General features: G+C 39.3%; 1 protein-coding gene across 1 annotated transcript in view; it reads left to right on the forward strand.

The window, feature by feature from the left end:
- The first annotated feature begins 592 nt into the window (after nt 1-592).
- Nucleotides 593-27,953, forward strand: part of PLXNA2 (plexin A2) — a 330,517-nt gene continuing 303,156 nt past the window's right edge. The window contains exon 1 of the mRNA XM_063450974.1: nt 593-963. The gene's annotated coding sequence lies outside the window, so the exon portion shown is untranslated. The remainder of the gene's footprint in view (nt 964-27,953) is intronic.

A 27,953-nucleotide genomic window follows, 5' to 3' on the forward strand; every position in this document is an offset into this window, starting at 1 on the left:
GTCTGCTTAAGACAATGGGATTTGCAGTTGGACAACAGCTAGACAGGATCTCAAATGGCAATTCCTGGAGTAGAAAGGAACCTTAATCAAACAGCACGTCTATATATATATTCTTAATGTTCTAATGGATAAAAACAGTAATAAACACCGTTTTAAAATGTTTACATTGCTGAGAATTTATCATACCCGTCCCTATCTGCCTATCTACAATACGTATGTGTGTGTACATATATACACACACACACACACACACACTCCATATAGATTCTTATGTGTAAATCTCGGCATGAATAGAGAAATTAGCCTGTGCAACCTTACACACGTTTATTGATTTATTTCACTTTTTTATTTTTTAAATAAGTGAGGGCATGCATTTACAATCTATGCTTAGTCCCCTCCAGCTCTACCCTTCCTTGCTAGGTAGGGGTCAGCGGCTGTGTGCCGGCAGAGAAGGAGTTAAGCTGCCCCCTGACAGTATGCTAATACTGTGCATGGTAATGCGGGGAGGCAGGCTCTGGCAGGCAGGGTGACTGCTGACACTGTGTGTGTGTATATGGAAGGGGGAGTTTCTCCGTTGCATGTGAAAGCGAGAAAAAAAGCTAGTGTAGATCTCAGCTGCCTGGGAAGCAGAGAGGACATGGCTGGAGGAAAAGCCTCATCTCGAACAGTTCCTGCACTGGCAATGGGAGAGAGGGCTTCTCACTCATAATAAGGGGAGGCAAGTGATTGCTATAGAGAAGAAGAGGAAAAGCTAGCAAGCAGCCCCAGCCTCCAGTCTATGCATGACTGACTGACTCACTCACTACTGGGAGATACTTTAGGAATACAGATAAGACAGTGGACCTTTTTTTGTGGCTTTGCCTGGATCTCATCAAGACCCCATTGTATTTCCCATGTGGATTGCAGCCTTGGAACACTGAGGCTGGTGTTGGCACAGCTTGGACAGCCCAAGGATCTGAGGAGGTGAGAGCTGGGTACATGTGGTTAAATGGGGCTCTCAGGGTGGTTAAGAGGGCACTGCCATGGGGAGGGGGGGGGCATTTCAGAAGGTCCTTTGACCGCCTCTGTAGCCAAATTGAGTGGCAAGCAGCCTACGGGTGAAGAAGAGTTAAGCACATCTTATTGCCCCCCCAAACCATGTGTGGTTGCCCTCCATCATCACATCCCGTATTTATTCCACAGCCTCTGCAGGAAAACGGCCCCCATGTGGTGCTTGTAGATTTTGGCTGAGATCAGGAGGAACTAGCTTGACCAGGGCTTCATCAGCAGATCTGCGAATGTATACGGGTAACACTAAAACATGATGGGTTATCAGTGGCATTAACCCACTCACCATTCACACTTTAAACCAGAAATTCATTCAGCTCTGCACTACTGAATGATGGGTGGCATAGCTCTGCAGATACTGTGCTATCAGCCCTGAACATCAAATACATGGTGGTGGTGATAAAAAGAAATTAAATGATCTACCATATAGCAGGGAAATCATGACTGTGTGTGGTAAATATATTTATTGAGATAATTTCTAACAGTACAAAAATGACTAGATGTATGTATGTATGACAATGTAAATGACAACCCGTGTCTGTAGGTTACCCAACTCCTGTAGAATCTAATGGGTACTAGTGTCTTGTAAGGATTTAGCTGACCCTTATCAGAGAATGCATTGCTGAGCAGTACATTCTGAAGGCATGTGAAATTTCAATAATTTTTTTTTTTACAGCTATGATCACTACTAAGCAATGGGAGCATGTGTCTCTTCCTAGCCAAATGGGTTAAATAACTGAGGTTGCCCACAAGCCGCATATTTTACATGCTGCCTTACCCTTTCTTGGAGCTTTGAAGCGTTTATTAATGCTGTGGCTTTTTCCGATTTTTTTAATTAAATCACTGACATTATTAATTTTTATATACTGCCAGTGTATTTTCTTTTAACCTTTAGTGTGCTGGAAATGTGAACTGCACATGAAGATGTAAGTTTTATGTCACCTGGACAGTGAAAGCCTTTTTTTCCTGTGGCCAGTTTGACATTTCTTCTTTTTTTTCTGGATTTGTCTTGTGTGGGTATTATTATTATTTGTGTGTGTGTGGTTTTTTGTTTTTTTTTGCATGTGTGTGTTTAGCCCAAGTGGCATTGTACTACTGTACAAATAGGCTCCATACTCTCAGATTTATGGTTAAGGTCCCATTTGTGTGTCTGTGAGGGGTTAATGTGAAACAACACAAACAGCACTTTTGTGATTGCTTTCCATTGTGTGATAATTTTTCCCACTTTTTAATATTAGTATGTGACATTTCCATTTTTCATTGCAAATGATGTGTGAGATGTACATCTATTATCCCCCCTGTTCAGCGCAATACCTCATCACTGTGTATTCTCACATGGTAAAATCAGGATACTGAAGTTTGAAGAAAAAAAAAATGAATTCTGGGATTTCATGTTGAGAGATGAGCTGCATAGATGAATTCCAAATGGAATCACAGATAATATGCAGACCTACATTTATATATATATATATATATATATATATATAGAGAGAGAGAGAGATAATTGATAACCTATAATAAATAAATCTTCATAGATTAGGTATTTGTCTTGGGAATGCCTGAGATACATGTATCAGGGCAAGTGGCATCTATTTCCGTGGCAACACCTTCATGTTCTGTGGTCCAACCATCTAATTAAAAAGGCCAAGAGCTATTAATGTATAATGTAACCATTTAATTTTTTTTTAAGGATATAATATATTTTGGAGCTTGTAAGTGCACAATTCTTATGAATCAATGTTGGCAGCTATATTCTAATTACAATGGATATCTCTTTTTATTATATAGAAAATGTAACCCCTCATAATTTGGGTGAAAATCCGCACAGTGTGCTTTTAGACATTGCGTATGTCTACACATTGTTTGTGCACACGTTGCATTGGGGAGAATTCAGACCGTTACAAGTGTTTTCTTTCTGTCTTCAAGCCGAAGCGGCTCAATCAAACCACATAGCAGCTGACTACAGGTTGCAGATGCATGATAAAATCCACTTGACATAACTGACAGCAATGCATAGAGAGATTTTAGAATTGGTATAATGATAATGCAGTCTAGCTATATTAATGAGGCGCTGTCTTGTTTGTAGAGTCGCATGCTCTGCCCTGCAGAGCTTACACTCCAATACATTTTGCGTTGATAATGCTGATCGTGATTGAGCTGAGAGAGTGCCATAGAAAGGTTTGTAGTAACATATCCTTTTTTAACTAAGCAAAATGTTATCGCACTAATGTTGAATATTACATCAGGGTTTGACAGTTCCTAGGAGACGAGGACTCATAACAAGCTTGCTGCTAGTGCCTAACTTTTGGCAATTACATAAGGAACTTCTCCCTTGACTTTTACAATTCAGGCTGACTTGTAATATTTGTTAACCTCAGTCTACAATATACACTTATTATTGGTGCAAGTCTTTTTTTTTTATATTACTTCACATGGCCAAAGGGAGACACTGTGGAGCCCTCTGATGCTCTCATGCAGATTTCATATTACTGTGAGTTTTATAGCTGTGGAGCTCTGTGATATTGTTATAGTCTGCAAATTACTATAATTTTTATGGCCGCGGAGCTCTGTGATACACTCATAAGCACCTCACAATACGTTGAGTTATATAACTGTAGAGCTCTATGATACACACATAGGCACTACATAATAACATTTTATTGCTGTGGGACTTTGATATACAGAACACATTACTTTGTTTTATATTGCTGTGGAGCATTATAATACAGTAATACACTCAGCACATTTCTATGAGCTTTATTACTGTTTCATTACCGATTCTGAAATACACAACACACATTACTTTGTATGTTTATGTGGTTGGAGCTCTGTGACAGACTAATACCCATTTAGTTAACTTATGTGGAGCTCTTTAATACAATTATACAAAACTGTACTGTATTATGATTTGTATTGCTGTGGAGCTCTGTGATACGAATATGTTTGTTTTTTTAAATTGTTATTAAGTTGTGTGATACTTGAATACAAACTGTGTATGGTTGAGAGGTTCCGATAGACAAACTGCACATTACTTTGTGCTTCTTGCTCTGGAGCTCTGTGATACACTCACAGACACCGTGCATTAATTAATTTTACTGTTTTGTAGCTCACACGCAATGTGCATGCAAAATGCTTACAAAACAGAGACAGCAATATTTGGAAGTCGTTGGAAAAACAGGTACTATCCTGGGGCAAAGTGCAAATGAAGGCCAAATCACCATGGAAACCAAGAATTTCTCTCCACATTTAACGTTTTGCACCCAGAATAGCACCTGTTTTGCCTTGATAAATCTCCACCTTTGCCTCCTAAAGAGTGACAACAAGGAGTGTTTCTTAGCCGTTACTCTATCAAGCCCTCTTGAGCTGTCAGTTCTGGGGATTGATTAATACCAGTATTCAGTTAACGCAGAATGCTCCATTCAACATAGAAACAATGCATTTCTCCTATGGACCAATATGTTTGCCTCTTTTTGTTTTAAATACTGAAAAAGCCCATAGTAAAAAGGTTATAAGTCATCAACTGCTATCGCCTGTTCCTTATTTCTCTTCCCCCTGATAGTCTTTACTGTAGTGTTTTCCAGGTATTACTCAAGTAAGGCAAATATAAGATTGTAAAGCAAACAGGGCCTTGCAAATACATAACAGGGCTTGTGAGTTTTGTGTATGCGAAGGTGTTTCCGAGCAGTTGAGATTGAAGATATTGGATTTCAGGTTCTGTCAGAAAGCGAACGGGTAGTTTTTGAGCCTTTGTGTGTGTGCATATTGAGGAGAACTGTCTTATCAGAAATGTCTGTATCAGGACTGTCATTTGTCACACTGTCAGGTATTCCTGCTACAGCTGTAGCGTTAGCATCAGCTTTCTTTTTAACACTTGGGTTACCTGGCAAGGTAGACTATGATGATTGAGGTAGGTGGCACTGTGGATCAAACTTTGTGCATGATAAGCACAAAGTTTGATTTCAGTCCTTGCGTCATGTAAACATTTGGCATTGCAATGGGCTAGATGGACTACATAAGCTTAATTAAGGATTAGGCTGCTCTAATGCAATTAAACAATTAGATGAGTAAGTACTTTGCGCTCCTTGTATTTTTTAATGGCTGTGTGGTCCTCACTGTCGTTGTGCTGTGTATGATGTTTCTGTAGTCCACTATCATTCTAAACTATTATGGATTTGCGGAAAAGGCAATAGTATATAACTACCGTATATTGATTTTAAGAAATGGATACAGATTAGTCGATGGATAGAATAGTCTGTAGATTGGGTGCAGGTAGCAAGGTGAGATTGCAATTTCCATGGTCTTCAGCATCAGCAATCAATGTTAAGAAAAAATATATGTCTGCAACTGTCTGAGGATATTTGGGATTTTTTTCTTCACAAATTTAGATCTACATTTTAACTGCTTATAGAATAATCAGTTTTATTCACTGAATACAAGTCTGCATCCTTTCTGTTTTTTTATGGTTAAGCACAATATTTGGACTATTGGTTGCATTAAGTGGCTTTGTGTATGATGATGAAGAACAATTTACATGGTGGAAGGTGTAAAGAAATGTTCACTTTTGGTTAATTAGTACAGATTCCGCAGTAACCAATTTTTCCAAGTCTGGTATTTTGATATAAAAGGTGTGATTTACTTGTCAATTCTATATAATTTCTGGTTTAGTGAAGACATTCCTACATATTAATTAATTACAGTTAGAAAATGTTTTTTTGTTATGATACACAGAACTGTCTAACTCGGTGAATCTCAAAGCGGTCCTTAGACACCTCCAATGGTCCGTGAGTTAGGGATTGTCAGTTTTGTCCCAGTGGAGGTGTCAATGAAGCCTTTACAACTAGTGGCCCTTGAAGACTTGTTTGGGTAGCACTGATTTCGTGCTGCACACATTTAATTCATTTTCCATGCTTATTAAATACATGTTTGACATGAGAAAATCTGCCCAGTAAGGGATATTCTTTACGTAACTATAGCTTAAAGGGTTTCCTGTAAAACACATTTTAGCTGTTAACTATACCAGCTCATGAAGAGTCACTAAACTGGAATCTGAGTCAAATACTTTGAGCTAGAGAAATAGCTGAATAGCAGTATTTTTCAAGTTTGGCTATTTTGGCCTCAAATTTGCAATTGTCACAATATCTTGTTTAGTGAGTAAATATTTATATCATTAGAAAGGGACATTATAGTCACCAGAACAACTACAGCTTAATGCATTTGTTCTGGTGAGTATAATCATTCCCTTCAGGCATTTCAGAGAAAACGCAGTGTTTACATTACCCCCTAGGGACACCTCCAGTGGCCACTCCTCAGACGGCCACTAAAGGTGCTTCCTGAGGCAGTGCTGCACAGTGTTTTCCTCATAGCGTTGCATTGATTCAATGTATCTCTATGAGGAGGTGATGATTGGCCAAACCAGCGTTTCCCCCATCCAGCCTCCTTGCCAATTTTAGCCAATGCAAATCTTTATCATAGGGGAAAGCATTGTAAATTCTGATGATCTGACCAAGGAGGCAGATCAGGGGCGAGACAGCGTTGGCAGAACCGCCTGGCGCTGGAAATAAGATACATTTTAACCCAATAGGGTCAGGAATACATGTTTGTGTAACTGACCGCATATTGTTCCTTTAAATTATGCTTAACAAGAGATGTTTATTAACCAACACTATATGGATCAAATTTATAGCTGAAAAAAAAAGTACAAATTTAGACTATAATAGCCGAGCTGTTATATTAGCTGAATGGGAGAATTTTTCCAAATCCGCTATTTTAGCCTAGGTTTTGCTATTATGCAGTTAATACGTTAAAGTGGCTCTCTTACCATCTTTGGACTTTGCAGAATTTGCAAAGACCTTTAACAATGACATCACTGGTGACCGTGGGGCGGGGGGGAGGACAGACAAAGGATAGTTCTACTTACCTGAACCTGTCCTTCACGTGTGCTGCCTTCTTCACTTGGTGTGTCCTCTTCAGTGAGCTGTTGTCACTGCTGAACTATCGCACATGCGCAAGAGTACAGCATTGAGATCTATGGAGGATCCCACGGCCTTCTGAGATAAAGCCAATTCCTTGCAGCGTCACAGGTGGCGGCTCTGGGGATTGGCATCTCTCGATGGCGGTAGCTCCGCCCAGTGTCCAGAAGTGTCAGGCAAAGAAAATATATAGAGACAAGCTAGTCCCTTCTTTGTCACAGTATATCTGCAGATTGTGTTGGAATTTTAGTGACATTACAATACAGTCAATGTGACTATTTCTATCTTTATGAAATACTCCGTTTTCAGGGAGGGGGAGATAGTGCCTCTTTAACACAAGAAATGTTACATTGATTCTAGTGAAGCTCTCCATTTTTTTTTCTTTAATTAGCCTCATGTATTGAAGAGGAGGTCTTGCCTCCCTGCTGGGAGCCTTTGGTTAAAAAATCTCTGCTAATTTAAAACAAATTAGCTCTAATAATATCTCTATGAATAAATAAAATCGATATGCGTACATAAATGCGTACAAATATGACTCAATAAATTAAAGCACAGAATTTTTGCAAATGCAATTATCACACTATTGGTGCAGACAAACAACATATATTGCATTTTTGCTAATTACAACACTTGCATGATCAGAAGATTCCAAAACATACATTTATGTATGTTATTGTTATAGAAGATAATCCGATAAATCTTATGGTCACAGCATGTCAATGTACTTTAAGAATATATATATATATATATATATATATATATATATATATATATATATATATATATATATATATAGGACTTGGGAAGTTTAACATTTAACTCTTTAAGAACCCAGTGCTCCTAACCTACCTGGTGCCCTGCAACTGTTGTTAATTTGCAACCATCACCACAAGAGACTGGGAAAAGAGGGGAAATATGAGGTTTATTAACTAAACGCTAAAATATAGCAAACTGAATTGCAAAATTTAGACCTATAGAGTCAATATGGAAATATTCTCCAATTCTATGGTCACAGTCTGATTACTTTAGCCTAATCTTTGTAATTTTTTGCTATTTGCTTTTTCTATTAACTGCCAATTGGTGCTTAGTTAATAAATCCCCAAATGATTGTAAGCTCTTTAGGTCAAGCTTCAGGAAATTAAATCAGATCATTCAGTCTCTTCTGTTTTATTTGGCAATGTGAGCATGAATTTACAGAATATATCTGGGTGTACAAAAAAACAAGGCATATTAAAAAAAAATAAAAATCAAAACGGGCAAATTGGAAAAATTCTCTACGTCAGCAACCTTTAATCTGAAATTCACTTTAAATTCTCACTTTAGTGAATAACCCTGAAAGAGGTTAATACCACTAGCATTAAATACAACACTAAATATTTGATTCTACTGTCATGTTAAATATTGGGATTTATTCAGTTACTTTGGATTGCTAAGAACTGACGAGAGATTTGTAAATGTTAGGCTAAAATGGTAAAAAATGTCCCACTTATTTTTCCAGCCAGGCTGTTTAGTTTAAATTCTGCGGTCCCTTTCCATGCTCTATTGGTACATATGCAATACTATATAGTACATTGCATCCATCATGACGAATAACTTATCAGTTTATAGTGCTGTTTAATATGCATGTACAGTACAGCAGCAAGATGCAGGTTGCATCAATCTAAGAAGATAAACCATAATTATAGTGCATGGTCGACATCTGTTTCAACACTTATTGCAAACACGTAGCCGTGATAAAACATAAAAGATGTATGTTAGACTACACTGGCGATCCCACATTTTTTTTTTTTTTCTTATTTCTTTATTACTTGAGCAGCAAACTATTTTGGCCTTTTTCTTTTGGTTTGTTTTTGACAGTTATATTGCTGTGGTTTTCACAGTGGCTTAAGAAGCCCCATAAGATGACAAAAGGTTGGCTCCCGGATAAGTTGTTTTTCTCTTAAACATTTGTCAGTGTGTGTTCACACAGTTTGGGCCTGTTTTGCCTTCTTTTCACAAATGTCGCATGACTCTGCTTGAATTCCGCCTAATGTATACAGTCTGGGAAATGATTGAGCAAGTTTAACCCAAACATGGATCTCTTTGGCTTCTTTTTCTTCCCTTTTGTCTTTTTTGGCAGTTCAAGACCGTAGCTTGCTTTTGTTATTTGCAGGCAGGAAATGGTGAGTTTTTGCAAACTTAGTTTAAATATTATTTTTGCTTAGCAATTTTGTTTTGGTTCACCGCAGTGAGTTATGGTATAGTTTTGAAGAACTGCATTATAAAATGTGTGGAATAACTACCAAACCACCTTATTTCAGGTTTAATCATTCATTCATTCAGGTTGCCAAAGTTCCAGTGTCGTTTATTTTTTGCTTTTGGAATTGAAACCCTGTATTTTTAAAATAAGAAGTTCTCTATCTATCTAGTAATAAAGGAACGCTACATGCAACATAACTATTACAGCACACTGTTGTGGTCATTGTGCCGAGTGTCTTGGCGCCCTCGCAGTGTAAGTAGTTGAACTGTGTGAAAACAATTTGGCAAAGCACTTTTAGGAGCCCATAAACTCCTGCAGGGAGTGTTAGTTAGTGCCACTGAGCTAAACACTGCCGTGCAGAGCAAGTTCATTGGCTGAGAGTGTCAGCTGGGCTTATTTCTCCTTACAAGGACATCAATTCAGTTGGTCTCTAAGCCTAGACTTTTCTCTGACTCCTAAAACTGAACCATGCTGATTGGATTGCACATATTGGGGTTTAGGTATAATGTCCTAACATGACTATCTATAAGTCTGCTGGCAGCAAAGAGCTTTACCAAGAAAACAGTTAAAAAAGAATGTTTACCCTAGCTTTCTACCTATGCCCCTCACAATGCAGGGCTCTGTTGATGGGGGTATGTCATTATTTACACAACTCTTCGTACAGCGAATGAGCTTGCTCCAACCAGCGGAAAGGGCTTATTCTCAAAATTTGACTGGTAGTGGATTGAAAACTTAAGTGTAAATTCCTATTTTAGCCTGAGTTTTACGTGTTTTTTTACGTGTAGGCGCACACGCGGCAAATGCCATGCTACACCAATCAGAATCTCCTCATAGAGATGCATTGAATCAATGCATCTCTATATGGAGAGTTCAGCGTCTCCACATTGTGCAGCACTGACCCAGGAAGCACGTCTAGTGGCGGTCTGAGTGATTGCCACTGGAGGGGTCAGCATTGTAAACACTTCCTTTTCTCTTAAAAGGCAGTGTTTTTATTAACATGTCTGCAGGGACTGACTGTAGACACCAAAACCACTACATTAAGCTGTTCATTGCTAAATATCTAAGGGGTCTAATTATGACATTCAGAAACCAAAATCATATATAGAATTTTAGTTAAGTAGATTTTTATTGTTAATGAAGAAAACATATCAAAGGTATTCTGCATGTTCTTATCCATATGAAAATGTCAGTGCATTGAGCAATGCCAAGGTCAATATCAATTTGTTTAGCCAGGAAGGATGAATATTTGGGAGATATCAGCTTAAAACAGCAGAGTGAGGTTTTACTGTATGCAAAGCAGACTTTCATTCGAGAGCTATAGTACTTTAAAATAACATAGGCAACAGACATGTTTTCCTTGCAATACATATATACAAATGCTGGCATTGTTTATAGATATAGCAGTTTATAGGTTGCTTCCTTAAAACACTGGCACACACACACAGGCAGAGAGCAGGGATGCAGTTCTGCTTTGAAGACATTTCCCTTTCATTAGATGAGAGGGTTTTTGTGAATAGAGTTGCAGCCACTCCATTAAAATTTCATCTGGCCATGACTTTGAACACAATCACACCGAAGACTAGACCCATAATCCACAAATTGAAATGCCCCCAAGGGAATCTAAATTGTAGTGGGGGAGCGGGGGTGGTGAGTTTAACTCCGTTATTACAGGAGCAGTCACTAACATTATCTATGATACATAATTCCAAACTAAACGTGCGGATGTATAGAATATGCAGCATCAATGTGTGTAGTGTTTAAATAGCAAATGTATCCTTAACTCTTGCATGTCAGATGTGTTTCTAACCCCTTGAAAATCAATGCACTGCAATGTTTTCATGATACTCCATGCTGCAGTGAACATCGCCCAGGCCTCAATTAAATATTTTTAGATTAACTTTTAAAATTGTTTTTTTAAATATCAATATATCAAAAAATTGGAATACTATTTGCAGAATATTAAATGATTTTCTACGTTTACCAAAAAATATTAAATTGATGCCCTAGTTTGAAGCTGATTACAACTTTATGCAAAATGAGGAGATTTGGTTAAAATCTAGGACTGGGGTGGAGTCAGTACACATAACATTTGACTCAGATTCCTGAAGTTATGGTAACGCTGACTCTTTTATATACACTAGTGGGCAACATTTTTTATTTGTAAAGTGTGATAGTAGTTTTGCGTGGAGAAGGCGACACTTATGAGGAAATCTAACTAAAGGAGATATTTCTGAACTGTGCAAGTGCTCTAAGACTGTAAGACCAATACTCCCAATATTTTATTTATACAATTACAAGGAACAAGTCATTCATACCTCCCAAACTAAGTAGAAAGAAATAATAATTGGTTAAAAAACATGTTAAAAGGTTATTCCAAAAAAAGCCCCCTGTAGTGGTATGATTCCACGGGTATTCTGGCCCAGTTCCCCATTAACGGGGCAAGCCACTTAGCTCTTAGTGTCCCTGGTGGTCTGGTGACGTACTTCTGCAGTGCTAGGAGATTACATTAATGCTTATGGTATTGTATTATTCATAGATGACTGGCTGGAGAGATATGTACCAATATATATATATATCATATAACAAATACAGTATGTAAAACAACATTTGTAATTTTATTAGAAAAATACCATTTGTTGACTTCTGCTGACTAGCCTAAGCCCAAATAATAAATCTACAAATCTGCAGGCCTAGCCTAGGCCCAGACGTTGCATGTTATTTCGAGAGTTGACTTATCTGGCGAATATAGGCCTAAACGTATGTAACATCTCCCCACCGGCATATGTTGTACATTTATTTGGATTCAGTAAATTTTTGCGACTCCAGCAATCCAAAATTGCTTCCGAGACTCTGACTCCAACTCCACAGCCCTGCTAAAACCGGCCCACAGCTGACCCTTACGTAGGGATTGCTATCGAAATTTCCCTGACCTTGAGGTAAAGGATTAGCAGTATGTAAAAACTGCTCCAGGCTAGACCTGGGATCAAATAAAAGAGAAGAGACATGTTCATTGATAGAATGAGCCAATATCACTTCATGACATGTTATTCTGTAGGGTTGAATCATCGTCAATGTGCCAGTAATTATTAAACTCAATTGCTTGCGATCAATCCACCCTATAGATTAACATACTCTGGCTACATGATATATTCATTCTTTTTTTTTTTTTTTTTTTTTTAATTCTTTATTTTGTTGTGCTGAGGATAACAAACAGGTTTACTTCGCCACGACAGCTGAAGCAAGCAATGCAGTAACAATCATTTACATGGCATATCAAAACAGCACGTTTTTATATTATAGGGAAAACACGTTAAGAACAACAGTTAATATCTTAAGACCTGCTTTCAACAGTAAGTTAAGTCAAATATAGTTATGTCTAAGAAGGTCAAAGGCAATTTAAAAGGATTGGTAAGTAACGATTGAATACAAGAGTAGGCCCCCAGGGAGTTCCCAGGCTGGCGACTTTCAGAACGCGGGATAACAATATAATAATATGTAGGATCTAGCAGACCTGTGCATTATATAGTATAAGAGACGGAGAACAGGCTAGGTGTAAAGCTTAAAATTCATCTCATCACTGGTCCCTGCACAATGATAGCTGAAAAGGTTTAGTAAATGAGTGATAACATATACACTAGAGCATGGCATATAAGAGAGGAGTAACATTAATCAGAGTTAATGGAGGCTATCTAAACACTTTTGGGGCTTAAATAGTAAACAGCAGGCCTATGCCCATCAGAAAGTCACCGGTCAGCCGATTCCTAGGCTCGGGAAAAGCCAGAGGTGTGTTGGTGGGGAGTAAAATGTCCCTGACAGAGTTGGTTGCTCCGGCTGGTGTTGCATGCCTCTGATGCCCTCCGTGGTTATCCTGTGCCTCTGTATCCCAGCAAAGCTTTTCGGGTCTCTGCGCCAGATTGACAGTGTAAAAGACCGGTCTGATCGTCGGGTCCAGTGCTGTTGAGGAGCAGAATTTCGCTGCACTGCGGACCCAGGTGCCTTCAAGTGAGGTGGATGAGGCGTTGTTTTTATGTTTCTCCGGCGTCTCTTGCACCTTTGTCTCCTATAGGGTTTCACCCTTCCGTGTTGGTGTCGAGTGAGCAGCGTGTTCCGCCGCCATGATGAGGCTTGTCTCGCGTGCTGGATCTGTGGAGAGTGCTGCCAGGTTAAAGGCTGCCTCTCAGGTGGATGACTGCTTGGTCGCTGTGAGGTGAGTGGCTGTGTCCTGCTCTCCAGCTCAAGCCAGAAGTTGGCGAATAGCTTGTCTAGCTGTTGTAAGACTCCTTGCTTTGAGTCAGCAGGGTCTGGGAGACACATGGCGTCCGCCATGATGGGTGCCACACTGGGTCGGAAGCTTTGTGGTGGTGTATCACCATGGGCCCCCTCTGTTCCAGGCCTGTCTCCCTGGGGTGGACCGCGATCACCCCCGTCGGTCCAGGGGGGGGAGTAACGGGGCTCTTGCTTGTCGTGAGTCGGCATCGCACAGCGCCGGACCGGGAGATCGGCCGCCTCTCCCGCTCGACACGCGCTAGGCCTCATACTTCGAGGACTGCGGCCAGCAGGCTTCAGGATGGACACAGTCCGCTGAACTGGATCCCTGCCCTGTTGTGGGTCAGGAAGATCGACTGGTGTCTCCAGGTAAAGGTTTGGTTGGGCTAGAAATGGCATCAGTCTCCTTGTTTTCAGAGGAGCTCTGCCAGAGCACGTCTGTCCTCCATGGTAGTCAGGCCCCGCCCCCGATATATTCATTCTAATCATATCCATAGCTTTGAACTATCGGAGGGTTATATACATATATATATATATATATATATATATATATATATATATACCACTATTAAGGACCGCAAATATGAGTGCTGGAAGCGATCGTGAAGGTTTCCAGTCGAGGCATCCTGCAATACCTCTCCTGACTGCCGGGCCGCCGAGTGATCGCTCCCCACGTGGTGCCAGGCAGTGTAGCAGAGCATCGGAAGCCATAGGACAGGCTTCTGATGCTCTGCCTGTGTACTGAGTGCCTTGAGGGGTCGAGGCACCCAGTGAAATAAATAAATAAATAAAATAAATACAAAACAAAATAAATAAATTAAATAATAAATATTAAATAAAAAAAAATAAATATAAAAATAAATAAAATATCAGTGTTACAATGTAACTTTCGTTAATTTAAAAAGAAAAAGGTTTGGAAATAGCAAAGTGCTACTTGTACTGATTGCCCGATAACTTGCAAAAAAAAAGCTAAGAACATGTTAACATTGGGTATTTCTAAACTCTGGAGAAAGTTTAGAAACAATTTAACATGGGTGTTTTTTGGCAGTTGTAGATGTGTAACAGATTTTGGAGGTCAAAGTTAGAAAAAAGTGGTTTAAAAAAAAGTTTTTATATTTATTTATATTTTTTTATAGTAAATAGGCGAGAAATATGTGTGGGTACAGTAAATGAGTAAGAGGAAAATTACCGCTAAACACAAACACCGAAGAAATGTAAAAACAGCCCTGGTCCTTAACGGTAAAATTGAAAAACGGTCTGGTCACTAAGGGGATAAAGAACTTCTACATAAGTAATTTAAGAGAGAGAGAACTGTTGTTCAGTTTCCTTAAGCCACATAAATAGTGTATAGAGTATAGTGCTTTTGCCTTAGCAGGTATATATATATATATATATATATATATATTTCAAATATCACCATTTTAATGTATCTTTATATTATTTTGTATGTTTAGTACCAGTTAGAGTTGTAAACGATACTTAGGTGTACAGGTCCTAGAAGCTTCAGCTACATTGCAACAACCCTGGACGAGGGGCAAAAGTAATATCCCCAGGACGTACTTGAAAACCAGAGCAATCTGAATGTATCATTCCTGGTTAAATAGTTTGTTATTATTATTATTATTGTTATGCGGTAGGACGATTGTACTTACTTCTATAAACGTGTGCATTGAGTGTGCAAAGACACACCCTAATGCAGCTGGAGTGCCAGCTGCTGAAAAAGTCGTCACGGAGGTTAAAACGCCTGGCCGGCCCTGTGTCCTCTATGCCACAGAAGCCAAGTTGTAGCAATGGCTGCCGCAGAACCCAGCCGGCCTCTGATCCGAGTGGTAGAACATGGGTACTTACAGGCCACGTTTTCTGCTCCTTTACTGTATTAAAGCGTTGATGCATGTTACCACGGCAATACATTAATACGTTTCCTGGCGGCAGACGGATATTGCTATCTGTACCCCATGGAGACAAGCTGCATTTCCCAACAGGACTCAGGATTCCCCACTCCCTGGCCAAAGGTAAGCATCAGGGAGGGGGAAATAAACTGTATTTAGCTTTTTATGTTTGTATTAAAGCCTTTCATCTATCCCACTACACCACCGACCCTCTCACTCCAGCCTCTAACCCCCCACATGGGCCTCTAAGCCCACACTACACCACCCAACCCCCACTACAGCTTCTACCCCCCGCCCAATGCTGCCCCAAATCTCCACTACAGTGCGTAACCCCCACTACTGCCACAACAATAACCCCACAATGGCCCGTCTCCCCCACTTATAGCCTTTAACTACGCACTAGAGCACCAAACCCTCCACTAGCTATATTGGGCTGAGGAGCAGGTAACTTGAATCTCCCTTCCTATTTTGTACTAATTGGCAAGGCCACTGCTTCCCACATGTATTTCTTCTCATGTGGATTGTGTCTGTAAGACTGACTGTGTATCTGTATTTCTGAGAGTGTGTATCTGTGTGACTGTGTGTACAGTTGTTATATACGTGTATGACTTTGAGTGTGTATATGTTTTTGTGACTGTCTATATATGCTCCTATGTGAGTGCATCTTCAGGTATGACTGTGTATGTCTCTCATTGTGTGAGCGGTTAGTTATTGGTGTGAGTGAATAAGGAACCAATTTGTCTACTAGTTAAGCAATTTGGTCAGTTGCTTTAAAACAAAATCTGAAGGGTACTGTTTCCTTCGGGAGAGAGGAACTTGCTTAATATGATGAAGATAAACAAAAATAAAATAAATTTTAAAGATAAATAATAAAATAATAAAAAATTTGAGCCCTGCCTACATGTATCTGTGAATATGTTTGCATGCATACATATGAATATGTTTCTGAGTGTGTATTTGTGTGTGTCCTGATGTAGATATCCATGATTGTGCAACTATTTGTGTCTGTATTTGTGTGTTTATGAGTGTTTATATATATATATATATATATATATATATATATATATATATATATGTGTGTGTGTGTTCTGTATATATATATATAGAAACAATCACATGTACACAAATGTGTGCGTACTTGTGTATCTGTGTGAATGTGTCTCTATGCGTGTGACTGTGAGGGTGTATTATGTATCTGTATGTGTTTGTATGTGTGCATCTGTGAGTGCGTGCCTTCTAAACAAACACTGATTGCAGTCTCTATGTGTATACTTGTGTGGGTTGGTGAGGTCTTCTTATTTATAATAATGAAATCCAAAAGAAAAAGTTGCGTTTTAAAATGTGAAAGTGAGCTACTTTTTTTTTGCATATACCACTCACTGCTATACTCACATTACACACAACCAGATTTATATATCACATACAGAAATCCACAACACACACCTCACACACTGAAGGAGAGGGGACCCTTGGTTATTAGTCCTTGTGGTGGTCATAGTATATATAATTCAATATGAAGTCGCTATCGATAGATAAATGGACGGACGGACGGACAGACAGACAGACAGACAGACTGCTAGACAGAAAGACAGATAGATAAATAGATAGATATATAGATATGTACATGCATTATTTTCATTCATTTATTTATAAAATGCCAGCAATTGGAACATATTGTGTTGTCTGTGTATGAGTAGATGCCGATCCCTGCTCTTTGTGGTTATAGCTACACGAGTTTCTATATCTGTAGAGCAGCAGGTAGCTATAAGCTATTACAATCCTCACTGTACACCTGCATGGCAATAAGGCAATGAGATGTTAGGCTCATGGCCTTAACAGAAAACAGCAATGATGGAGTCTCTTCTTGATACAGCGGGGCCTGATCCAATGCAAATCAGCAGCCGGTGCAGATAATGCCAGGCTGACACAGTTGGAGAAAAATATGACATTGGGTGGATGAAATTTTCCGGCTGTATATTTACATGGCAATCACAGAAGCAATACACACGGAATTATATTTATACTGCTAGTTCTTCAATGTATCAGATAAATGCATTTCTAAATAACACCATTCAGCCTCTCTTTATTAATCCATTCACTGCTCACAATGAAGCAGGGTATGTAATGTATCATTTCTGCACTCAGTGTCTTTCACACTTTTCCTCAATACATCTGTGCGGTGCATGATATACTGATGTATTTTAGACCTGATCGCGTTTATGGGTGGCTGGTTTGAGACACTGCTAGCCGTAGCTGTCTGTTAACCCATTCTGTGCTAAAGGAAAAAGGTAATGTAGTGTAAAATGGTCCGTGGTTAATCAACGGTTAATACATGGTATAATAAACAGAAGGGCTTAATACATGTAAAAAAATTCGTCATTGTTTTATGTAAGAATTTTTTGGGGGGAGGGGCATAGCGTTGACACATTTAAGAAAAAATTTTTCATTATCACACCCTGCAAATTTTGTAGACCCATAAATACTCCCATAAATACACCCTGCAAATTGTGTAGCATAGCTATGCATAGGATTCCTTTCTTCACTGTTTCATTGCTAAATTTCTCACAAAATTTGCTTAGAGGGAACGTGGGTTCTGGAAGATGTGCATTTGTCTTTGGGCCTCAGACAGAAGTGCTGTTTCCTTACAACACATCTTCTAAAGTGGTTTAATGTTTGCCACTCTGATGTTTCCCGGTATCAGTGATGGTATGAAAGCACCTCTCTCAGAGAGCAGCAAGGGACTTTAAGGGCCTTCCTAAAGCTGCCCACTGCTGCTCAGGCTAATGCTTCGTCACTAGCAGTTACAGTGCCTACAGTGCCTCTTTAACGCCACTGAACTGTAAAAGGACATGGCATTCTTAAACCTGAGGTCTGCCACGACACATCTCTTATTTCTTACACCACCCTGCAGAGAAGGATATTATTTGAAATGCTCACTTCCATCCCACAGATCTTGTTTGTCACTCTTTCAGTAACTTCTTTGTCCAGTGTGCAGTACTGAAACACTTTCTGAGACAAATTGTCTATACAAACAGAGGTTTCCTTTTCCCTCACGTTCAGTCATGCAGGCAAACCTTTGACTGTGTACACCCCAGAGACTTTTATCTAATTTAATACAATGTCAACCTCCCAAAGGTTGCTGATCCCACCTGGCTCCTGATGCATTTCACTTCATCTTTAGCATACCATCCTCATCTAAAGTCATGGCACATTGTCTCTGGGAAGACTGACCCACTCACAGAACCACTAACACACTAACCACCTAGCCACTATTCTGCTGGTCACTGCTCCAGACTGCGGATGTTGTCTTCACATTGTTCATTATTGATGTAATATAGTAACATGTTTTTGTCACTGAGGAAATGGTGACAGATTACAGTATATATTTCTATTCCAGTCTTCTAGGACCACCAATGGTCCAGGTTTAGGTACGTGGTAGTCCATGTATTTAACACTCTTTATATAACGTTCATATCCAGAGCTATTTACAAAATACAGCAACTTCTCTTAGTTGAATTGCATGCAGAGGGATATATAATTAGACATACTGAAACAAAGATAGAAAAGAAACCAGCCTGTGGCCTTTAATCTAACATCTGTAGAACTATTGTAGAAAACTCTATGTAAGCAGGCTTGTGAGCTTAATGTAAAGGTCTAGTCCATCGGGTTTCTAAAGACTGGGTTAAAGGACCTTGGTTGTAATGGAAGCACTATTGCAGAAATTAAAGGGGTTTTTATTTTTAGCCATGGTGCTACGGCAAAGTGCTAGATTTATGTTTTTTTAAACTTGTATTGATCTGAAGTCCCTGCATTCCACTATGAGGCAACATTGTTTCTTTCACTGCTAAATGGAATCTATCATGAAAAGAACGTTTTGCGTTCTGTACCTTCAAATATATTGTATCAAATAAATATATCACTGTCTTCGAGTTCAGTGGTATAGCAGGTATAAGTGCCAGGTTTATTTGTTTAAAAGCTTTTTTGATCTAGGATCCCTGAATACAGTTAGTTGTTTAGTCTCTGTAAGAGCCATTCCTTCTACCTCAACCGCAAGGAAACCTTTCATTTTTGTGTCACATGCTGATTTCCCTTTGAATCTGTTAAAATAATTATCTTAAAGGTACAGAAAACTAATTTTCTAAAATAAGTCTTTATTTACAGGTTATCAGTAGGCTTTTAAAGTGGATGAAGGTCCTCCCTCGAATTTTGTTCCTGTTTCAGGCACTCCCGGTCCGGCTGACTAAAGCGGACTTGGGAGCGCTTCAACAAGCTATAGGTAAATTCATTTGGCAGAATAGGAAGCATAGAATCTCGCGCAATGTTCTTTATCGAGCGAAAACGAGGGGCGGCTTAGGACTACCTAACATCCACTTTTATTATTTGGCAGCCCAGCTAACTCAGATAGCTATGGGGCACTCGCCTGTGGGGGAGAGGCAATGGGTAGACCTGGAATCTACTCTCCTGGGCTCAGACATGCCGCAATTCTACATGTGGGTCCCTCGGGACCATAGACCATCGATACATATTGCGTGCCCAGCTATTAATAACTCCTTGAAAATTTGGGACGCCACATCTTCAAAATATGGTTTTTCCCCCCGCATGTCTCCGTTGGCCCCTTATTTGAGGAATACAGCGTTTCTCCCCGGGATGGAAGCAAGGGACTTTAGAGGCTTAGAGAGTACTGGGGTACAGCGATTATACCAACTATATGAGGGCGGCTCGCTTATCTCTTTCGAGGAATTGAAAACCAAAGCTCCTTTACGTCCGTCTGACTTTTTCCGATACCTCCAACTTCGGGACTTTGCTCAGAACCCGGTGGTGAAAACAACTGCGTTAACCCCACTCACGTTTTTCGAACAGATGTGCATGAAAGAACAATTTTCAAAAGGCCTGATTACGGCCTGATGTATGCACATCTGAGCACGACTACATCTGAGTGGGGGGAACTCACTTATATTGCCCAATGGGAGGCGGACTTAAACGAGGAGTTAGAAGGCATTGAATGGCAGGAGATCTGGGAAGCCACGGCGACCTCGTCGATATGTGTCTCCATGCAGGAACAGGCTTATAAAACCATGTTCAGATGGTACGCCACACCGGTAAAGCTCTGCAGAATGAATAAAATGTCCACAGATCTATGTTGGAGAGGCTGTGGCCAGCAAGGGACTTATTATCACATGTGGTGGGATTGCCCAGAGGCGCAAAAATACTGGAAACAGATTGCGGACCTGCTGAGGGACATTTTTGACAGAGAGGTCCGCCTGGACCCCTGGGTATTCCTCCTGGCCAGGTCTATGGATGACTGGACTAGAACCGAACAGAAATTAATACTCAAGGTAAACTTAGCTGCTAGGACGGCTTAAGCACAGGTTTGGCTGCAGAGAGGGATCCCCTCACTAGACCTGGTGATACAAAAAATTAAAGACGCTTTCTTAATGGACAAATTAACAGCACAGGTCCGGGGTAACTTATCTAAATTCGAAAAGGTCTGGGGGCCATGGGTAGATAGTGGAGTTGGCGACTAGGGGATGGGGGGGGGGGGGCGTGTCCCCCCAGCCCCCATGTTTCTGTAGCCGATCTACCCTAACTTTTGACTCACCCAGTCTACACTCCCGCTGGGGGGCAATCGAAACTAGCGGACTGCCCTCACGAGTGAGCCCTATATACTATCGCTGAGCTGTTGCTAAAAATAATAGAATCCCTTTGTGATTAGATTGCATAGATCTACAATAGTCATGGCAAGTAACTCCCTGTTCCACTCCCTCCTGTGCTTCACTTTCCCCTCCCCTTCCAACCCTTCTCCCTCCCTCTCTTTCTCTCCTCTTTTCTTCTCGGAGGCTTTGTCTATCCCTATCATTCCTAATATTACTTTCTTCTCTGATCTGACCGACACTTGCATCTCGCACCGATTATGTGGGCATTATTTTTCATATGTTGTACCACAGGTGGTAATAACAGGAAACTGGAGGCACCATAAGCTGTGCTAGCTCTCTCAAGCGCTACGAGCCCCCCTGAGCTCTATATGGGTCACCAAACATGGGCGCTGAATATTAGGGTCCTGCACACAATGGTTGGTCAGATTCTCACTGTTTTATTTTTTACCTTTATCTAAAAACCTGGCGGGGGGACCTCTGGAGTATAAGCCATTGCAGCTGACACACAACAGTCTCACGCACTTAAAGTTTGATTTTGTATAAATATGCTTGTTTATATAACTTGTGCACTCTTGGATATATATTCAGGTCTTTGTGTCTAACTATGTTGTTATATTTGTATTCATGTGGTGTTTTGCCTTAGTAAATAAAGAATTAAAAAAAATAAAAATAAAGTGGATGAAGGCAATATGGAATACAGAAATGAAAATAAAAAAAGGCGGGGAAGGCGGGGGGAAGAGGTTATTTGTACTGTTAGATCTGATCTGAACTAAACTTTTTTTTTTACAAGTTATGTATTGCATATACAGGCACATGTCATGTTACTCACAGTTTCATCAGCTTACGAGAAATAGTGTAATAATTTACGCAACATTCTTTCAGGTGATTTATCACCTTATAACATAGTAATAATAAATACTAATATGTAATACTTAACATTAAAACAAGCTACAGGTTTAAATTAAAATAAAATATAGTAAACTCATTCCCTCAAAATGAAACATCCATATATAATATGTGTTGGCAATATCTGGAACTCTGGGAGTTCCTGCCTTGGTTTAGACTAGTGAGAGAAATTACATAAAGAATCCACATTCAATAATTTGACAAATAGAAACTTCCTCGGATGTGGATGGTAAGACAGGCAGGTATTGGCCCTAAACAATCCAATCCCCTCCCCTGCACCTCTAGAGCAATACAACAGGTGCTCTCTCTGAAAGTCCTTTGTTCATTGTAGATATAAATGTAATGTGGGAGACACCGAGAGAAGAGATGCTAGACCCATTTGCTAGCGTACATCAGCACTGATGCCCATACATATAGGAAAAAATTTTTAATTAACCATCTGCCCCAAAAATCATCCGTTTAGATGATTATGAACATGAGAATAAAGCAGACATGATCTTCATAGACGTAGGGTGTAAAATGGCAGTTTATACATTTAAAAAATTCAAATGACATAAAGATTAAAGTTTAGGTTAAAATTGTCTGTTTTTGCGTAGGCAATCTAGATCTTCTAAATTATTGTACTGTAGGTGGGGGTTGAAAGAGTGGCCATGTACTATTTTTATTATCATTTAATTTCATGTTGTTTCTATGGAGAAGTCAAAATTGTTATTATTTTAGAATGTGCCAACATATTTGCTAGCTCTGAAAATTAAAATTAAATAACTATAATTTCTCACAGCTAGGCTGCATAATAAAACACACAACAATATACAGATTAAGGACCTGGATTAGTTCACACGGGATCCTTATTTTGCTTAATTAATTATGTCAATTAGGTGTACCTGGATATTTTCTGTACCTCCTGTGTCCTGTTTCGAATAGCCACTCTGTCAACATATTATGTAAACCTGTACGTTAGTAACACCAAAGACATGTTTAAAAATAATTATTTCAATTAGATATAAATGGCAAAAAGGTTAAAGGGATACGCAGGTCACTATAACAACTTCATCTTATTGAAGTGGTTTTGGTACCACAGCCCTGTCACTGTCAGCACTCAGATCATACTGACGTGCTGGGCACACACTATGTAGAAGCAAGCCCTTGCTAATCCAAAACTTGCCCCTAAACCCTTTAGTAGTGAATGGTCCCAGCCATGGACAACACCAATCATCATTAAGATGGGGCATGCTGTGGATTTACAGTGCAAACAAGTCTGTTCATCAGTCCTGCACAGTTGGTACACGAGCCAGGATGTTTAATTCTCAGATCTTTGTCTGACATGAATGGTAGGCGGAATTATGAGCTCCACTTTCAAGTCCCATTTGGCCAGTTTCACAAATATTTCAAAATAATGGCTGCAATAACAGGATCCTGACACTATAACCACTTCAGTAATAAAGTAGTAGTAAAGTGAAAGGTGAATGGCAAAAGTCAGGCTAACAAAAATCTCCAATTCAAATCTAGGCTATGTTGGCCTAAATGTTGACATTTGTATTTCAATCCACTACATTTCTGAGCTTAGTGAATAAATCCCTATGTCTCCAGTTATGACATTTATAAACAAAAATATCAAATTATGGCCACCTAATGATAAAAATAGGTCACTGTTAGTTGGGACAAACAGTTTTTACATCTCTGCATACATATTTGTGAAGTGTCATCTCCAATGTGCTTCAAATATTTTTAGGCAGTTTTTGCACTGTAGACAAATATGAGAAAACAATTTCACAGATATTTACAAAATTTTAACAGAATCTTTATAAGTGTTTTGACAACCGTTTGCTTTACACAGCTTAGCCGAGAAGTATCCATGATTTGCTCATATTGCAAAAGGGCCTGGTATCTAATTATTGCACCAGCTGTGCCACGGGTAGTTGCTAATATATCCTGCGAAGATTGGTTGGAAAGCTTCCTGGGAATATTAAAACCCGCTCTTAAAGATGCTGTGCCTACTGTAATGATCTCTACTTAAGTGCCGTAGCATGTGGAGGAAAGCAAATGAAGCAGAGTAGGCATTTTAGTTTTTTTGAATTATTTTGTTGTTCATGTTTTTCTAATCACATACAAACTAAATCTAAATGTGTTGTCAGCTTCCTTCTTGTGATGAGAATTTGTTTTTCTTAACTGTTGTAAGAGCCAAAAAAAGCTGTGAGTTACCAAGTAACATAGTCATGGCCGCTATCATTGGGGTACAGCCAACATACTCCACTATACTAACACTCCATTCACTACACACACTGCATCCTTGTGGGCGTTCTCGGGGTGGGCCCTGTGGAAAGACCCCGGTTTCGGCGCCCAGACCTTGAACTTATAAAGGGGCCCAAAAATGTCTAATTGCAGCCCTGAACATGGTACATAGGGTGGTTGGCCAGCAAGGTTAATGGGACAGTAAAGTAAGTCCATGAAGGTGTATTTACCAAATTCAAAACTGCTTAAAATTGCCAAGGAAATTGAAAATGTTAAAGGACCACTCTAGTGCCAGGAAAGCATACTCGTTTTCCTGGCACTAGAGTGCCCTGAGGGTGCCCCCACCCTCAGGGACCCCCTCCCGCCCGGCTCTGGAAAGGGGAAAAGGGTTAAAACTTACCTTTTTCCAGCGCTGGGCGGGGAGCTCTCCTCCTCCTCTCCGCCTCCGATCCTCCCCGTCGGCTGAATGCGCACGCGCGGCAAGAGCTGCGCGCGCATTCAGCCGGTCGCATAGGAAAGCATTCATAATGCTTTCCTATGGACGCTTGCGTGCTCTCACTGTGATTTTCACAGTGAGAATCACGCAAGCGCCTCTAGCGGCTGTCAGTGAGACAGCCACTAGAGGAAAAAGGGGAAGGCTTAACTAATTGATAAACATAGCAGTTTCTCTGAAACTGCTATGTTTATAAAAAAATTAGTTAACCCTAGCTGGACCTGGCACCCATACCACTTCATTAAGCTGAAGTGGTCTGGGTGCCTAGAGTGGTCCTTTAAAGTGAAAATAGCATAAGTGGAAAATGTATCCAACTCAGTAAATTTGTAAGCACAAATATCTTGGTTTGAAATGTAAAATTCTCATTCAGCTACTCATATTATTATTATCGTTATTATTAGTTGATATTTATGTAGTGCCCAAATATTCCACAGCACATAATTCATGATGTATTGAATGAAATCCTATGTATTGATAATCTGATAAATCTCCTTCATTCCAAGGCTGATACATTAAGCATCTACTACTGTATTTTTGAGGACTAGGAGGGAATCAATACAATTGTTTTTTTTTATAAAAAATAAGGTGTTTTTGTTTTTCCCCATTTGTCTTATTTCTGGTAGAGTGGGTGTTTCTTGCATACTTACAAGTTGCTGAATATGAAAAAAATGTTGCTTAGTGCAGGCTTACATTTACCATTGCAGTCTTAACAATATATAACTGCATGAAGCATCATTGTATTAACTTTAGCTGCATAATTTGAAAACCGCTGAGTTGCTATGGCAACATACTCAGTCACAAAGCACCATCCCTGCAGTTAGGGTTCTAAGATCCACCATGTTTTTCCAGACACGTCACTCCTACATACTTTTGGGCAGCAAACAACAGTGTTGTTCTGCAGTATGTAAAATCCATATTCTGAAGGAATTCAATTTACGAATCGAAAAACAATACTTGAAGAACTACCTCCTAATAATTGATTTCCTTCTTGCAGCAGTGAATGCTATATACTAAGGTCTACGCTTTTAGTGTGCTGCCCATCAACATGAAGAAGTCATAGGTGTCCAGAAATACAAGGTTGGCTTGGAATCCCTATTTGAATAATAGAAAACACATCAGCCACGTTCTAGGGGCAAATAAGCAAATCAGAGGGGTGAGAAAAAAAAAATCACCCTATTTCATGAATTATATAAACAATATGTTGTAAAAATTATAGGCTTGATTAAAATAATAAAAGGGAAAATATTTACCGTTAAATGTCCTTTAATGTAAATTTTAAGTTTGAGATCAAAATAGCCAAATTAAAATTGTAAAGCACTGTGGAAAATGTTGGCACTAAAAAAATGCCAATGATAGCTTCCTGTTAAGTGAGCATACCAATCAAACTGGGTCATGAAATCTCCCATCAGGCCATGGAAGTGTTGCAGCCATAATGAGACCATCTCTGCTAAGCATCCAGTGCTAGCGAAAAAGCTAAAGCAGACCAATTTTTTTTTTTTTTGCCTATTTCTGTGAAATAGCTTATAACTAAAGTAATAAACTTAGCAGTTGTGTGTTATACAAAATCCATAAATAACTGTTTAATTTGACATGTGTCCTGACCTGTACTGGGTGAATCTGTTTGCCCATTTGGCCCAAATCCTGTTTGCAGTGATGTCGCAGCTGGACTCACTATACTTTGGCATTCTAGGTAAACATGACCCTGAAGTCATGGGAACTTTAAACTGTAAGTGATATAGATTAATCAGTTAATTTGTATAGTTAGTCTACGTACACAGATTTCTCCTAGTTTATAAATGTTAACTCTGGACATGGCCATTTTAATGCAGGCCTGTGTGCAACAGTCTCTGCTGCAAGGCAAAGCATAGCAAATCACGCTTAAATAATGCTAAGCAAAACAATTGGTAATCCCCAGAGGGGAACAAAGCTCTTTGGGAATATAAGTGTTTATTAAGTCTGTCCTTCTTATGAATTTAACTACTCAATTTCATTACCTTTCCCGCCCAGATCTGTCTGCAGGAAATCACAAAGGGACGTGTGTGTATGTATGTGTTCTTTTTTTTACACTTTGCCACAAAGATAATATAGCTAATTAAGAAAACATGGGTTTCACCAAGTGGGATTTAAATTAAAATTCAGTATATATATATATATATGTATTGAATGGGGACTGCAATGATTGATTTCTAGTGAGGTAATATTCTAACAAAACAGTATGGATCTAGCCACAAAAATCTCTCTTATAAAATACATTTGAAAATAGATAATTTTAAAATGAATAAGTAAGCCAAAAACCCCATAACCACTGGTAAGCTTTGGGGCATCGTCATCTGAGTGGTGAAAAAAAGCAAAGCACTGTGGGTCATGGGACCCCTTTGTTATAGTGTGGGGAACCCCTATTAGCCAGAACAAGTAGTAAAAAAAGAGGCATTACGATCCAGTGCAGCAAGGAGCATGTATAAGCAAACAGACAGCTCTTAAGAAAAACATTTCTCATAAAATGCCTAATCATGCATATCAAGGAGATAAAGATAAAGATCAGATTTCTGTATGGTCTTATGTCAAAATAGCATTCATATGATAAAACAAATGGCATGAAATCAAAGGAATAAAGTCTACTACAAATAACCCAAAAAGCAAAATCAATGCATTTAGTAGGTAATAGTGCAGGTAATAGTGTAATTAGAAAACAGCTACATTCCTTAATTTTACATTGGCAGAACCCCCACAGTGAATTGTACACAAAAAATATCACAAGGAGAACAGGTACGTGAGATTTGCCAACTGTGGAAAAAGAAAAACAGGCAATTAGAATAGACAAATACCAATATAGAGAACAGATTACATTATAAACTTGCATGCAGAACATATTTGTTTATTAAGAACCTAGTGCACAACGTATCCATGGTTAAGATTCAATTGATTATAATACTTTATTACTTCACTTTCATGGTAGTGTCATCTTCATACATGAGACCACATGGACATTTCAAAATGTAGACTAGAAGCGATAAATCACATGTAAAAAAAACCTGTGATTTTATAATAATTCTTGGGCTGTTTCAAGCTATCACCCATGATAATTGTGGTCTCTAACGTTATAGGCCCCACTATAATCAAATATGTAATGAACATGGAACTATCAATATCAGAGTATGGTTTTTAAAAGGGATTCTATAGTGTTAGGAATACTATAGTGCCCTCTGGTCCCCCCTCGCTCGTGGTTCCCCGTGGCACATATATTTATTTACTCACCTG

Source organism: Pelobates fuscus, chromosome 1 (genome assembly GCF_036172605.1).
Source record: "Pelobates fuscus isolate aPelFus1 chromosome 1, aPelFus1.pri, whole genome shotgun sequence".
In the NCBI taxonomy this organism is placed as follows: Eukaryota; Metazoa; Chordata; class Amphibia; order Anura; family Pelobatidae; genus Pelobates; species Pelobates fuscus.